This window comes from Odocoileus virginianus, chromosome 13, assembly GCF_023699985.2.
Source record: "Odocoileus virginianus isolate 20LAN1187 ecotype Illinois chromosome 13, Ovbor_1.2, whole genome shotgun sequence".
NCBI classification, from domain to species: domain Eukaryota; kingdom Metazoa; phylum Chordata; class Mammalia; order Artiodactyla; family Cervidae; genus Odocoileus; species Odocoileus virginianus.
In genome coordinates this window covers 48,770,158-48,786,248 of record NC_069686.1, presented here as the reverse complement: position 1 = coordinate 48,786,248, position 16,091 = coordinate 48,770,158, and the positions used below count along the sequence as shown (strand labels likewise).

Below are 16,091 nucleotides of genomic sequence, written 5' to 3'. Positions count from 1 at the left end.
TATTTCCCACTAATGAGGTAGTACCTTCTTACATAATCCACTCAGTGCCTTATGAATTATGAGTTTTTCCATCCGGCTCGTAACAACTGACAATGGCATAGACTCTCATGCTTCCAGATGATTCTTTCCTGGGCCTCATGTAGTTTCCTCATTGGCATATGCTGATCAGGACTCTGCTGAATATTTGATAAGGGTCCCTTTGCAGACTGCCAGTGTTCTCCTGGTAGCTCTGACCTCTTTGTCACTCATTTCATCAACTCTGTCTTGATCTCTCTAGACTCCAACCTTCATCTCTTCAATTCAGGGTCCTAATTGGGCTTTACCTTAGCTCTTCTTCCATATACCATGGCCTGAAAACTTTCTCAAGTGAATACACTGGGGCAACAGCTGGTTTCATCTCTCATGTTTCTTTCAAGAATAACTGTCATTCATTGCCTAATAGCCAGTGTCTTGAAAACCACTGTTTCATGTATTTCGTCTGCTTTGGTTTTGTTTTCATTTTTGTGTGTGTGTTTTGTTTTGGTTGTTACAGGTGGGAGGGTAAATCTAGTCCCTATAATTCCATCTTGGCCATACAGCTTTTCTTAAGCAGAGGTTGCAAGGAAGAATCCAAAATAATCCATCATCAACATTTTTCCTCCAATATTTATCATGAGAATAGGAAATCTGGCTAGGCCATTTCTATATATATTTATAGTTTTGCTTCTCAGATCTCAAAAAATGGATGAGGCAAACAATGATACTTCAAATGATTCCTTCTCTGGAAAGAAGAGACTTCCACTGGGGAATATATTGATTTATAGTATGGTATGCTAGCCAAAGTTTTGTTCTGACAGAGTTTGCAGATCCAAATGTGTACACAGGGTAGATAGAATATGTGAAGCTGTAAGCCAGAAATAATATGTGATAAACTGGGGCAATGATAGTGAATGTAGAGGCAGACGTGGTCCAAAGTCATTCAAATTCAATAGTATGATAGCAAATAAGAGGACCTAAACTTTCTGGCCCAGCTTAATGGCACTTTCTTTTTTTTTTTTTTTTTCACAAATATTTTTTTATTTTTTTATTTATTTTTTTTTCTTCCATTTATTTTTATTAGTTGGAGGCTAATTACTTTACATCATTACAGTAGTTTTTGTCATACATTGAAATGAATTAGCCATGGATTTACATGTATTCCCCATCCCGGTCCCTCCTCCCACCTCCCTCTCCACCCGATCCCTCTGGGTCTTCCCAGTGCACCAGGCCCGAGCACTTGTCTCATGCACCCAACCTGGGCTGGTGATCTGTTTCACCCTAGATAATATACATGTTTCAATGCTGTTCTCTTGAAACATCCCACCCTCGCCTTCTCCCAGAGTCCACAAGTCTGTTCTATACATCTGAGTCTCTTTTTCTTTTTTGCATATAGGGTTATCGTTACCCTCTTTCTAAAGTCCATATATATGTGTTAGTATACTGTAATGGTCTTTATCTTTCTGGCTTACTTCGCTCTGTATAATGGGCTCCAGTTTCATCCATCTCATTAGAACTGATTCAAATGAATTCTTTTTAATGGCTGAGTAATATTCCATGGTGTATATGTACCACAGCTTCCTCATCCATTCGTCTGCTGATGGGCATCTGGGTTGCTTCCATGTCCTGGCTATTATAAACAGTGCTGCGATGAACATTGGGGTGCACGTGTCTCTTTCAGATCTGGTTTCCTTGGTGTGTATGCCCAGAAGTGGGATTGCTGGGTCATATGGCGGTTCTATTTCCAGCTTTTTAAGAAATCTCCACACTGTTTTCCATAGTGGCTGTAAAAAGACAACCTCTTTAACAAGTGGTGCTGGGAAAACTGGTCAACCACCTGTAAAAGAATGAAACTAGAACACTTTCTAACACCATACACAAAAATAAACTCAAAATGGATTAAAGATCTAAATGTAAGACCAGAAACTATAAAACTCCTAGAGGAGAACATAGGCAAAACACTCTCCGACATAAATCACAGCAGGATCCTCTATGACCCACATCCCAGAATTTTAGAAATAAAAGCAAAAATAAACAAATGGGACCTAATGAAACTTAAAAGCTTTTGCACAACAAAGGAAACTATAAGCAAGGTGAAAAGACAGCCCTCAGATTGGGAGAAAATAATAGCAAACGAAGCAACAGACAAAGGATTAATCTCAAAAATATACAAGCAACTCCTCCAGCTCAACTCCAGAAAAATAAATGACCCAATCAAAAAATGGGCCAAAGAACTCAACAGACATTTCTCCAAGGAAGACATACAGATGGCTAACAAACACATGAAAAGATGCTCAACGTCACTCATTATCAGAGAAATGCAAATCAAAACCACAATGAGGTACCATTATACGCCAGTCAGGATGGCTGCTATCCAAAAGTCTGCAAGCAATAAATGCTGGAGAGGGTGTGGAGAAAAGGGAACCCTCTTACACTGTTGGTGGGCACTTTCTAAATCATAAACTCCTACTGCCTACCTCAATTATAAGACAGTTCTTATTAGAACACCTTATGAAAAAAATCTGTAAGAGCAATATATAATATTTTTAGCAAATGCAAGTCTGTGTGCCCGATGTACAGTGAGGCCAAACAATACCAAAACATCTGCTTTGGATCAGAGAAAGCTTTGTTGCAGGGCCACAGCAAGGAGACTGGCGGCTCATGCCTTGCTGGTGCTTAGCCGACTCTCTGCAACCCCACTGACTATAACCCACCAGGTTCCTCTGTCCGTGGGATTTTCCAGCCAAGAATAGTGGAGTGGGTTGCCATTTCTTTCTCCAAGGAATCTTCCAGACCCAGGGATCCCTTGTGTCTCCTGCATTAGCAGGCGGATTCTTTACCACTATGCCACCTGGGAAGCCAGCTGGAAGGCTCATGCCTTAAAAACCCCAAACTCCCTGAAAGAACTTAGCAAAGCCCTTTTTATAGGAAAGGTGAGGGAGGGGCGTGGTTAGTTGTTGCACACTTCTTGGTGTCAGACCCTTTGCCCTTGAGGTCAGGTCATGGCCAGGTAATGAATGATGTTCCTATAAACCTCCACCAAACAAAATATTATTACTTGGTCTGACAAGAGAGTGCAAGGTCCCAAGGCTCAACTTCACACTTTGAGGTCCAAATCCTGGCTACAAGGAGGCAGATCTCAGCTGGAGGCGCTTTCAATACCAGACCCTGCCCAGGTGTCATCTGAGCGAACCAGGCATCCAGGACTCAGGTTTTTCATTTAAACTGGAGAGGACTATGTGTACAGGATCAATAGGAATGCATGTTGCAGCATATGCCATTCATGTTAATTTCCAGCTCACAACTGTCCCTGTTTGAGAATAGCCCCAACCACAGAGGGGGACGTGAAGTAATGATGTGTGGCATCCTTTCAGCTTAACCCTGACCTCTGGCCACCTCCCAGGGGTAGACAATGGATGAACACTGTATGAATTTTTGAAACTTGAACAGAGAGATTGAAGCTACCTGAAGCTGTTACCTTAATGGAGTGCATGTGTGCAAAGTCACTTCAGTTATATTTGACTCTGTAGCCCGCCAGGCTTCTCTGTCCATGGGTTTCTCCAGGCAAGAATACTGGAGTGGGTTGCCATGCCCTCCTCCAGGGGATCTTCCCAACCCAGGGATCGAACCAGTGTCTCTTCACGTCTCCTGCACTGGCCGGTGCTTTGCCACTAGCCCCACCGTAATAGCATTGTCGATATATTCCAGTTGCTGAGGCCTCCGTGGACTGGGACCCATGGAGACTGCTGCATCATTAGGCTGAAGAGGTGAGAATGAAGGAGAGTTTCGCTGTTGCCTCGAGGCCTGGGCCTGGCCAGTGGGAGGCCATGGGGTGGGATCAGGAGCTCTGTGGGACATAGCCCTCAGCCTGACCCTGGGCCCTTAGCTTACTTGCCAGGTCCAGGCCTTACGGCCTAGAGGACCCAGAGAACCCTAGCGAGAAGGTCCTTTCACTGCAATGTATGCTGGGAGCAGCACTGGGAGGCCGACTATTGGCAGAGTAGGACCTCTAACCTCCCACTAAGGATCTCACAATAACAGGCACTGTTATTATATATAACAGGTGTGTGCCCACTCCACCCCATTACAATATTAATTATAGTCATATTACTATTCATGTTGATAAGTCTTTTGAAGAGGGTCTATAGGTTCCCAAAGATTAACCAGAATGTGAAAAAAAAAAAAAATACCATAGATGAGAAATGAACTTAATTCTCCTGATGCAGCAACCTTTTTACCAATCTTGGAAACGTAAAACTTAGCAATATATGTTAAGGATTATATATCTCTTCTATCTTCCCAGCAAAAATAGCCCTATTGCTACAACCTGTTTCTCCTGTTTTACAACCTGCTTTGATCAACATTTTCTTAAGCAAGTAAAAAAGCTAACTGTCAGAGTTGAGACGGGAAACTGGCTTTAGGAACTTGACAACATAAGCTAGGAGAGATAGTTTCAGACACCTGGCATCAATATTTTTAAAATAATAATTTCTGGATTTTTCTTTTTTGGCTGTACCTGATAGCTTGGGAAGCTTATAGAATCTTCGTTCCCCAACCAGGGGTTGAACCCTGGGCCATGGCTGTGACAACACAAGTCCTAACCACAGGACTATCAGGGAACTCCCAATAATTTCTGGATTTAAAACAGCTCCAGTTTGTTTCCAGTGTCCTAGAAATCCAATGGTGAAGAAGAATATCATATTAGGAACAAATAATATGAAAAATTCTATTGATTATGACCTAGCAGTCATGGTCATAAAATTCTAACTTTGCTGCTATTCAAGGTAGTCTATATAAGTATAGACCCAGAATATTTGAGTTATAACAGAAATATAGGTTCCTACTAATATTAAAGGTCCCTTGCCTTAAAGGATATCAAAAGATATCAGCATATGATAGTCAATAAAGTATTTGTGTGGTTTTTTAATGCCTAATAAAAATAACAAAAGGTATTAATTGTATGAAGTAAGTCCACTTAGTTAGGCAGTCCAACCACAGTATTCAGGAGGAAGATGAGTCTCTCCAACATAAATACTTAGTAAGAGACACATGACTGCTATGACAGTGATCAGTGACAGGGTTTATGGATCTCTAAAATGTTAGAGAGGGTACGTTCCATGACTGAACTGCATTTTTAAAGTCCTTTTCCAAAATCTCTTTGAAAGTCAAAATCTTTTTTTTTAACAGCCTAAATTAAGAGGTTACCTTATAAAAAGAATAGCAAAATTAAAATTTTCCTAAAATAAAAATTTAAAAGAGTAGAAAAACCTACTTTTCCAAGTAGATTGGGTTAGATCAGTGGTTCTCAACCTAAGGTTTTATGCTTTCAGCTCCACCTTTTCTCCCAGTGCAGTTTGGCAATGTTTAGAAATGTTATGGTTGGCAAAACTGAGGAGGAAGGTGTTACTGGCATCTAGCAGCTAGAGGCAGGAATTCCACCACACGTCGTACAATGCACAGAGCAGCCTCCCACAACAAAGAATTATCCAGTCCCAAACGTTAATAGAACCAAGACTGAGAAATCCAGTGTTATAAGAAGGCCGTGCAATGCTAATAAACCTCAGTATAAATTCCAACTGAGAAATACCTTTGTGCTAACTTTCAAAACTCCATTTGTTTTGAGGGAAAAAAAAAGTCTTATTCACCACTTTTAAGTAACTTCTTACATTTTATCATTCATAAAATCCTTCCATTAATCTCATTTGCTCTTCACAGCTCTGATGAAGAAGTCATCGTTTTTCTGTTTTACTACCCAGAATGCTGTTGCGCAGAAAGAGGCTAAGGTCACACAAGCTCAGCTTCTGGGTGGATAATCCAGTGCCCTTTCTGCTATCCTACAGCTGTCACACTCTTGTTCAGAACACTATATACAAAGGGATTTAAAATATTTTAAAGCAGGCTGTTGTGCATCTATATGGATATGACTCCAGAAGACAGATGTCATGTGCGTTAAGGATGGAGAATGGGAGAAGGACTGGGTATTACCAGCCCAATACCATACATGCTGGAAAGCAAGCGTGGGAGGTAAGGAGCTAAAAGAACAGCGACATTAGCCAAGCCAAGCGGAGGAACACAGCAGATCCCTACGTTAGAGCCTGATGCTGGGGAGAGGGAAGGCAGGAGGAGAAGAGGCAACGAGAGGATGGGATGGTTGGTCGGCATCGCCAAGTCAGTGGACGTGAGCTCGGGCCAACTCCAAGAGAGCGTGAGGGACGGGGAAGCCTGGCGTGCTGCAGTTCATGGGGCTGCAGAGAGTCGAACATGACTTGGCCACTTAACAACAACCTCTCAAGTCTTCCCTGGTGGCCTAGTGGTTAAGATTGCACACTTCCACTGCAGGGGGCACGGGTTCAATCTCTAGTGGGAGAACAAAAATCCTGAAAGGCGCAAGGTACAGCAATAAATAAGGTAAAATAACTACTTCTCTGTGAACATCATTCCTTCCCCTATAAACAAGATAAGACCCTTACAAAAACATAAAATGGACAAATGTGCTGAGTCTAACCAGAAAAAAATAAACCACACTCATTACTTTCAACAGAGGATTTGGTATATCCACGGCACAAATGATGGAAAAACTGAGAAGAATTCAGGGATTAGCAACCACAAGAAGCCATTACGCTTTTAAACAAGCCAGAGGGAGGAGACAGTGTTGCCAGGGCTGATTCGGTGGTAGGCTTGTCCAGCAGAGTTGGAGCCTGGGAGATATCACAGTTGCTGCAGGGAAGGGTGCCTAAGGCAGAAAAAGGGGAATAATACACCAGCTTCTCCACTCCTCCTTCCTTCCGGGATCCTGACAATGTCTCCTACTGAATTTCCAGCAGGAAGCCAGTTGACCCAGGAGCCTGGGAAATGGTCTGCAAGAGCTGTTTAAGATGTGGAGCAGAGAGGGGAAAGGGCACTTGTGGATGAGAAGGCCAACAGGTTCAGAATCATAGCATATGCCAAGAGGGGACGCCACGAATGAGTGCACGGCATCAGGTGAATACTCCAGGACCTAAATCATGTTTTCCTTCAAGTCAAGGGAAATATATCTTAAGCCTATCCTGGATCAAACAAATAAATCAGTAAAATAAAAAGCAAACTCAGAAAGTCAACTTGACAAATGAAGCGCAATAACATTTTGTATAAATATCCAGACTTTTTATGGTTAAGTGATTACAACTGAGAAAAATAAAAAAGAAAAGAAAGAAAACAGCTTTAATAGGTGTTCAAAAAGGAAGCTTGGCTTTTTCACACCTGTTTTGCACACAGTAGGCTCCACATGCAAAATAGAAGCAAATTCTTGCTGAGCTCTTGACAACATGAAAATAAAAACATGCATCACCTCTCCTCTCAAAATTGTAGACGGCAGCAGAACACGATTTTTAAAAGGCTAGCCTAATTTTCTTTCTGGGGAAAAAATATTAAGAAAAGGAGACTGAAGAAGTAATACTGGTTCACTCTATGCACTGAATATTCATAATTCAATTTTAATAAATATATTGAAATGATAGAGTTACTACAATAAAATCCAGAAATCCTGGAAAGTAAAAGCTAAACTTCTAATGGCTATTTCAGCTAAGTAACAGTTAATACTCAGAAGAGAGATAATCCGGGGTAATTGCTGGGGACATTTTGGTTTCTTGTGTATAAGTTCAATCGGCAATAATGAATAATCAGGAAAACCTGCAGAGAAGTGTAGCAGTAAGGCCATGTGTCACAGAGGCATAATCAGCGACTCCTTCAGGGAAGGACTTCCCTGGTGGCTCAGGCGTTAAAGCATCTGCCTACAATGCAGGAGACCCAGGTTTGATCCCTGGGTCGGGGAGGGAAATGGCACTTCCCTCTGGAGAGGGAAACGGCACTCCACTTCAGTACTAGTGCCTGGAAAATCCCATGGACAGAGAAGTATGGTAGGCTACAGTCCATGGGGTCGCAAGGAGTTGGACACGACTGAGCGACTTCACTTCACTCGGGGAAGGAGGTGCTCCAAACACAACACACAGAAATGTGAGCAGGTACTTCAGTAGAAAAATGCAAAGTGTGATTTCTGGTAGTTATTCTGCTTTGGACACAAGTGGGCTTTGCTGGTCAGTCCTAGCAGACAGGGTAAAACTGAAGCATCCAAACTGTAGACCTGTCTCATACAGAAGGGTGGGGGGGGGCAGGCTGTGGGGGTCGGGGAGGCAGAGAGATGGATGAAGCAGACTTACCAAAGTCCAATCCAAAGACATCCTCACTGTCATACCCACAGGGTCAAGCAAACATATGCCGTAGTTGAAAGCTGCAGTCTCAGGGGGTGAGGGGGCTTCAAGACAATACCCCAAGGCCTTCAGTGGTGGAAGGAGTGCTGTGAAAGGGGATCTACAGGATGCTGATGCTGTGCAATCCAGACCAGCCAGCTAACACTGGGAACAAGGCTTCTCTGGTGGCTCAGCAGGAAAGAATCCACCTGCCAATGCAGGAGAGACAGGTTGAGTCCCTGGGTCAGGAAGATCCCCTGGAGAAGCAAATAGCAGCCCACTCCAGTATTCTTGCTGGGAAATCCCATGGACAGAGGAGCCTGGTGGGCTACAGTCCATAGGGTCGCAGAGTCAGACATGACTAAACAACAACACACGTGAGCAGCATGGGTAAAAAATGAGTGACCAAGGCAGGGATCAAACAGAGAAACCCAGTTAAAAACTGGGGAAGAGAAAGATTTCAGTGATGATGAGATTGGGGGAAGAAGCCCTGAGATGGAGTCAAGTGTGGAAGGGCTTGCCTCCCCCCACCCAGTGCCATTTTTTAATCCTTTTAAGGGTTCAGGTTCTCACTGAACAGTGCTCACTGAACAGGCACAGTGCCCAGGACCCATAAGTTTTTCCAGGTTTTACCAAATTGTTTTGAGAGCTGGAAAAGAAAATGTCTTGGCTCTAAAATAGAGAATTGCAAAATGAAATTATTAAATATTTCAAAAGGAAAATTAGATGAATCTCTTTCATTTTGCACAACAAAACATTATATTTTTCATGTAAGATGTGGCTACATCTTTCCATGTTTGGGAAGAGGCCTCTATATCCAGGATTTATATAGCCCTAAAGTTGACCCTTCTCCAGCCTGGCATAGTTCAGACAGAGAAGGTCAAGGGTGCTAAAACTCCAGCAGGGATGGACAGGCAGGGAGGGGAAGGCAAAAACACCAGATCACCCAGGCTAGAAGTGCAGGGAAGGGGAGGGAGGCTTGCAGGGAGGGTGTCTGGCAGGCGCCTTCACAGAGGCTGGGCTTAACTGGGTGCTGGGATGTGCAGGCGCAGTGTCCCCAGATACGGATGGCACTCTGGTTTCTGATTTTGGAAATGGCCATACCAGGATTTCCAATCTGGCAAGTGCGCTGGCGGCAAAGGGCTCTGAACAGCAGAGAGAACCATCTGGAGGCGGGCGGCCACTCAGTGTGGTGAAGGGGTATGAATGCAGATTTGGCAACAGCTAGACAGCAGAGCGTAGTTTCTAAAGCAGGGAGACAGCAGAAGGTAATTCACAGAGGGAGAACTCAATCCATCTGAGGATGTAGGGCAGGAGGAAGCAGCAAGTCAAGGAACACTGAGGCCCAGAGATTCCAAGGTTCCTGGGTTCACTAGTGTCTGATTGGCCGCTGGGCAGCCCCAGGAACACCGCTGCAGCTCACCCAATGGGCCTGTGGGACTTCTAGATTGCTGGTCTGGGAGCAGGGCCCAGCTCTACATGTGTCCCCTTGTAGAAGGAATGCTTGGTCTGGGTGAAACAGAAGCCCATTTGAGATCCTATTGGAGGCGGGGCCCCTTAATATGTCCAAAGAAAACAGCCACAGGGTTGCCATTTCTTGAGTTAGGCTCAGAAGAAAGTGGAGTGATTTGCCCCAATTTTGAGGGAGAAGGTTAGAGTCTGAGACCCACCCAGTGGGCGTGGCAGAGGCAGATGTTTAAATAAACTCCTCTAACCAGAAATTGCCCTGATAGGCGTTAGGGTGTGTCTCTCTGGGAGGGGAGCAAAGACCCTGACCTGGAGACATTGTGATGACCGAGCAGAGATAAAGAGGAGGAGATGAGCGGCTGCACCTCTAGGCCGCTGGGGGCAGAGGCTGGTGACCCCGGCTGGAGAGCACAGTGGAGCATCCCAGGCTTCTCCTGGGACCATCTCCAAGGACCAGACTCCACCGCAACTTCTCAGGTTACCTGGGAAGCTGAGAAGGGGCAAGGTCGGGGCACCAGCAGAGGAGAGAGAGTTCAGCTGGGCACGCCGAGGAAGGGAGAGATCATCAGGGACCACTAGATCACGGCAGCAGCGACCGCCTGGATCCTGGCACAGTAAAAACATTTCCAGCAACCGTAAGTGACCTTGGATGAGCGTTCTCAAGGTGTGCCTAGAGCGATGCTCTAGGGGCCTTGGGTAACCTTGTAGAAGAGAGCATTTTTGTTGTTTTCTCACATTACATTGTGAATAGAGGACTTCCAGGTAGGGTAACCAATATTCTTCCAAGACAATGTATTGTGTAGGTAGAGGTATTGCTGTCTCACTCACTGAGCATTATGGATCCAGAATCTAGGGATTATGTGTGGTTTAAGAGCCTCAAAATGTTTCAAACTTGGTTAAATTTAATATTCAGTTAAATTTCTAGAAAATGTAACAGTATGCCAACTAGTAAACTGCTGCAACTCAACTTTTACTCTCCACATGGTGATAAAACAACAAAAATCCTTTCTTCTACAGTAGACAGAATATGCAAAGAACCAAAGCATTAAATACATGAATGTGTCTGAAACAAGGGGACATCTCAAAATATTTGACATATCATAGCTGAGGACATGAAAATAAAAAATGTCAAGGAAGGACTTAAAAGACATAAAAGATCCTGTTCTCAGAGTTCTGGGGCCTATTCTCAGTTTTCTTGGATGATTTTTATGTACATCAAACTTGCCCTTTTGGGGGGGCATCACTACACAAGAGTTGTAGGTATAATGCTAGAGTTCTTAGGTTTTTGGATCCTTAAAAAGTGAGTATTATATAATGTAAAAGTACTACAAACCTAGGAATTTATATGCAAGATGAAAAGCCAGAGATAAGAAAGAAATAGAGACAAAGGGGGGAAAAATGAGATTACATGTAATTGACAGACTATTCAACAAAGGCTTTAGTGTTTTCCTCCAGATAAAAGGCCTAGTATCAACAACAGTGAAAGATAATTACTAAAAGAGTTTTTCTTTTCTTTCCACCTAAATTCCAAAAACTAAATGTTGAGTCTGATCACAAGTGTTAGCTTGTGAAAAGTAAGACCAGAGTGGTTCCCTTGAAAAAAATTTAAGATAGGAGAGTATATGGTTAGCAGAAGCCAGCTCATTAGAAGAGAAGCATCTGGTGAACCACATTAGTAGGGTAAGGGTATGAGGCAAAATGTCCAGGGGAGCTCAGAGAGCATGTCACTTAGGATTCACGAAGGATTCTGTTTGCTAATAAGCACATCGCTACTTCTGTTTTATCTCTAAACAGAAGATAATACTGGATTTATGAATTCTATAGGTTTTGACACTTAGAATTGGAAAATGATAGTACCAAACAGGGTGGTAGTATGGAAGACACTGGTAAGTCGGTTATGCCATGAAATGGAAATAACTGTGGTGTTTAATTTAGAAAAGAGGTATAAGATGCCACAGTCACTAAAACATCAAATTGGAGTTCATGGATAGCTTTTCAGACAGAGTCTCATAGGGCGGAATCAAGATTCAAAATCTGGTCCTCCTCGGTGTGCATTAAGCTCAGAGAATGAATGGCTCTTCTGATCTGTGCTAACTGCTAACCTATTATCTGCAATAAGAGTTTCCGAATCAGCCACATCCACTGAGAATCGGACTGGTTTCTTATAGAAAACTGACAATGAGCAGCAAAATCAGTTATCATAAAGTTTCTTGGCATCTAAGGAGTTGGATGGTCATGACAGGTATCCAACAAATCAAGAAAGGAAGTTCTTTAGGGGAAATCAAATCAAGAAAGGAAGTTCTTTAGGGGACTGGTAATAAATCTTTAATCTATGATGATCATAGTCATCTTTTACTTTGCCAAACTTTTCTTTTTTGTGGGGTGGGCATGCCCCGAGACTTGTGGGATCATAGTTCCCTCCCTCAAGGACGGAACCTGGGCCCTCCACAGTGAGAGCAAGGTGTCCTAACCCCTGGATTATCAGGGAATTCCCAATCACATTTTTATTAGCGTTAATTACAAGCCATATTCAGTTCAGTTCAGCTCAGTCACTCAGTCATGTTCAACTCTTTGCGACCCCATGGACTGCAGCACATCAGGCCTCCTTGTCCATCACCAACTCTCGGAGTTTACTCAAACTCAAGTCCATTAAGTCAGTGATGCCATCCAACCATCTCATCCTCTGTCATCCCCTTGTCCTCCTGCCTTTAATCTTTTCCAACAACAGGATCTTTTCAAATGAGTCAGTTCTTAGCATCAGGTGGCCAAAGTATTGAAGTTTCAGCTTCAACATCAGTCCTTCCAATGAACACTCAGGACTGATCTGCTTTAGGATGGACTGGTTGGATCTCTTTGCAGTCCAAGGGACTCTCAAGAGTCTCCTCCAACACCACAGTTCAAAAGCATCAATTCTTCAGCACTCAGCTTTCTTTATGGTCAACTCTGACATCCATAGGTGACTACTGGAAAAACCGTAGCCTTGACTAGACCAAACTTTGTTGACAAAGTAATGTCTCTCCTTTTTAATATGCTGTCTAGGTTGGTCATAACTTTCCTTCCAAGGAGTGTCTTTTAATTTCATGGATGCAGTCACCATCTGCAGTGGTTTTGGAGCCCAAAAAAGAATAAAGTCTGTCACTGTTTCCACTGTTTCCCCAACTATTTGCCATGAAGTGATGGGACCGGATGCCATGATCATAGTTTTCTGAATGTTGAGCTTTAAGCCAACTTTTTCACTCTCCTCTTTGACTTTCATCAAGAGGCTCTTGAGTTCTTCTTCACTTTCTGCCATAAGGGTGGTGTCATCTTTTACTATTTACTGTTATTTTATCAGTGGATAAATTCACCAAATACTGCCAGAAAAAGAATGATATATCCTAATACTGCAAAGAAAGCAAGCCTAGGGGAAAGACTATAATAATACCCGGAGGAGCAAATTGACATTCTGTGGGGGGAAGTATAGTGAACCACTCAACAACTAGAATTTAGTCAAGTATCAAGAGCCACCAAGTACCACTCATTTCTTAACTCACAATTGGAAATCTACTGAAGGATTTATTGCAGTTCAATTCCTTGAACATATTACATTTATTAGTGCATAGTAATGGTCTATTAAAGAAAGTGCATGAGTGATAAGAGGTTGACACAGCTAAAAGGCCTGGGCAAAAATTACATATAATTTGTACTGTTTCTGTCACATACCGTAAAGTTAACACACACCCACAGTGAGTACAGCAAATAATAGGATCTGATTTTGTTCATGTTTGAAGAACATGAAATTCTGCACTAATATTTCCTCTCCCTACAGTCCCCAATATATCAATGCTCATTTTCACTTGTTTTTTAACTCTTTGCCTAAGGCAACTTTGAGACCTGATTATGCTGATCTTATCTCCTTTCTGAAATTCTGGCTGGAGTTGTTTGTATTCCACGCACGTTTTTTGTGTTAAATACATAAATAAGATTATATTCTCTTAACTCCATGAGGCAGTCTCATGGACTCTTAAGACGTTTGCTTAGCTATAGCTCTGTTTACCAACGTCCAGTCTCTGGATGCCTCCTGCTCTGCTAAGCTTCTCAAGCATCCTTCAGCCGCCCCTGCGCGGACCCCTCCCTTCCTAAGCCTGATAGTTCCGGCTCATCTCCTCCAACGGAAAACGCTTCCACCTGGCACTTCACTTGCCTACCAGCCTGTTGTCTTTATCCGTATTGAGAGACTGTATACTCCTGTTTTGTTGTTGCTGATTTTCCCTTTTGGCCGCGCTGAGTGGCTTTCGGGAACTTAGTTCTCCACCAGGGATGGAACCCGCGCCCCCTGCAGTGGAAGCGCAGAGTCTTAACTATTGGACCGCCAGGGAAGTCTCTATACTGCTGTTTTTGTTTTAGGGAGTCATATAGTTCTGAGCTCACAGGAAGCGATCGGTACAAACTGTATCTTGGCTTTCCAGCCTAGTACAGCCCTAAGAAAACCGTGCGCAGAAAACAGCAGCCGCCTTTCACACTGACCCTAGGTCAATTAGATAAGCTGTTAGGGGCGGGGATCAGTGAGTTTTTTAGGAAAGTTTTATGCTGCACCGAAGCGGGGGCTTCCCTACCAGGCTCGGCTCGGCTCGGCCGGGGATGTGGAGCCCGCCAGGCTGGGAGCCAGTGCCCGGCGCAAACGGCGCCGGCTACATTCAAACCCCGGCGGCGGATCCGGCCCGGGCCGGAAGTGCCCGGCGCAGGAGGGAGGGAAGGCCTTGCGAGCCGCCGCCGCGCGCACGCGCCCTCGCGGGCTGGGGCTGGGGCTGGAGTCGCAACTCGGAAGCCGGGGCCCGGACGGGCCCGGAGCGGGGGGGCTGCGTGGGGGCGGGAGCGGCGGAGGCGGCCGCCCCTGGCGGCGGGTTTGTTTATCCCGGGGAAGAAGTTTAGGAGCGGGAGACAAGAGAGAAGGGCGGACTGGGGAGGAGGGATGCGGCTCGGCGGAGGCGGTCGCCACAGGGACTCGCCGCCATCACCTCAGCCGGAGAGGAGCCGCCGCTGGGACTGCCCGCCGCTACCCCACACGTCCGGGTAGGTGCCCCTCCCCCGCCGCGGTCCCGGCCGCAGCCGTGGTCGCTTGCTCCCCCCTCGACCCCGGGACTCACCTGCAGTGGAACCTAGCGGCCTCCTCCCGCTTCTCGGCGCCCTCCTCCTCCCTGGCCCAGGACCCCCGCTCCTGAGGTGTGCCTCCCGCCCCCCGGCCCCACCCCCGCCCCCACCCCCGCCCCCCGGACCTCCCTAACCTCGCGAGTGTCTGCTTCCCTTGGGAATCATCCCCTCCCCCATTGACTCCCTGCTTCCTTCTGCCGGGATCCCCCCGACCTTCCTCCGCAAGCCTTGCCCCTTCGCCTTCCCCAGCCTCCCCCCTTTATGAACTGTAGACCTCCGCGCCCACCCTTTAATACCTTGTCTGTTTTCCCACCCTGAGTCCTGCCTAGAGCGAGAAACTGCACCCCACCCCCGCGTTCACGTCCAGACCTCCTTATCCCAAAAGTATACACTCGAAAGTACCTCCATTACCCCGTTTCACGATGAATTCTCGGCTCTGCAGCCTGACCGCTGGGTGCCTCCACCCTGGTGGCCCTGCCCTCAACCTCCCTACCCCCAGGTACACATTGCCCTCCCATAATTCTCCCTCACCAGGTACATCAGACGGACTCTGCGGTTCAGGGTCCACGACGTCCTGACTTTATCATCTTTCTGCTCCCTCTGCCATCCTTTCCCCATCACTCTTGAATCTGTGCATTTGTGTAACTGAATTACAGATAGGCGAGGGGATGGGCAGAATTTTCTCCTTCAAAGCAGTAAATCGGGTAGGAATAGAATTCACCTTCTGTTTATCCCAACTTTTGGCATCTTTCTCTGAATAGTGTCATTTACAGCCAGACTTCTGAAGCTTCTGGTGCTTTGTATTTGAAAGACTCCTGGGCCTATATTATTTCATTATAATACTCATCTTCCTAGTTTTTCCATAAAACTGATGAACCTCCTGTTTCTTAGACTGGAAATTTAACTAATAAAAAAGTTCATACTTTGAAACATTACATCTCTCCTGTCATAGTGGGGAAGGTGGAATATTTTAAATTATCATCCTACTATTCTTGAGATAAATGATGCCCAGTGGTTAAGAGCTCAGACTCTGAACTGTCAGGATCTAAATCCCTGCCTTTCCATCTACCATATCTGGCCTTGAGCAAGTTATTTAATCTCTCTGTGCCTCATATTCCTACAGCTGTAGAATGTGGATAGGAGTGTACTTCATAAAATGGTGGTGATAATTGCATAACTTAATTCAGGTAAGATACAGCAGTGCCTGATAAGAGTTCAATAAGTGTGTCTTTATCATCATCTCTTAGCTTGATT

The 16,091-nt window shown here is 44.8% G+C and overlaps 1 protein-coding gene and 1 long non-coding RNA gene across 8 annotated transcripts in view; one reads left to right on the top strand and one right to left on the bottom strand.

Moving 5' to 3' along the window:
• Positions 1-1,391: 1,391 nt before the first annotated feature.
• LOC139038069 (uncharacterized) lies at positions 1,392-5,191 on the bottom strand. Its single transcript, XR_011490999.1, has 2 exons — positions 4,532-5,191; positions 1,392-1,799 (listed from the first exon to the last, which is right to left on the bottom strand). It is a non-coding gene; the product is annotated as an uncharacterized lncRNA (long non-coding RNA).
• A 4,857-nt stretch (positions 5,192-10,048) lies between these two features.
• Positions 10,049-16,091, top strand: part of SPOPL (speckle type BTB/POZ protein like) — a 55,750-nt gene continuing 49,707 nt past the window's right edge. For 3 of the 7 annotated variants that reach the window (XM_070476267.1, XM_070476264.1, XM_070476262.1), the window contains exon 1: positions 14,513-14,759. The gene's annotated coding sequence lies outside the window, so the exon portion shown is untranslated. Of the gene's footprint in view, positions 10,343-14,510; positions 14,760-16,091 lie in introns of those variants that run through there. The other 4 variants (XM_070476268.1, XM_070476263.1, XM_070476265.1 and 1 more) reach the window with 2 other exon arrangements.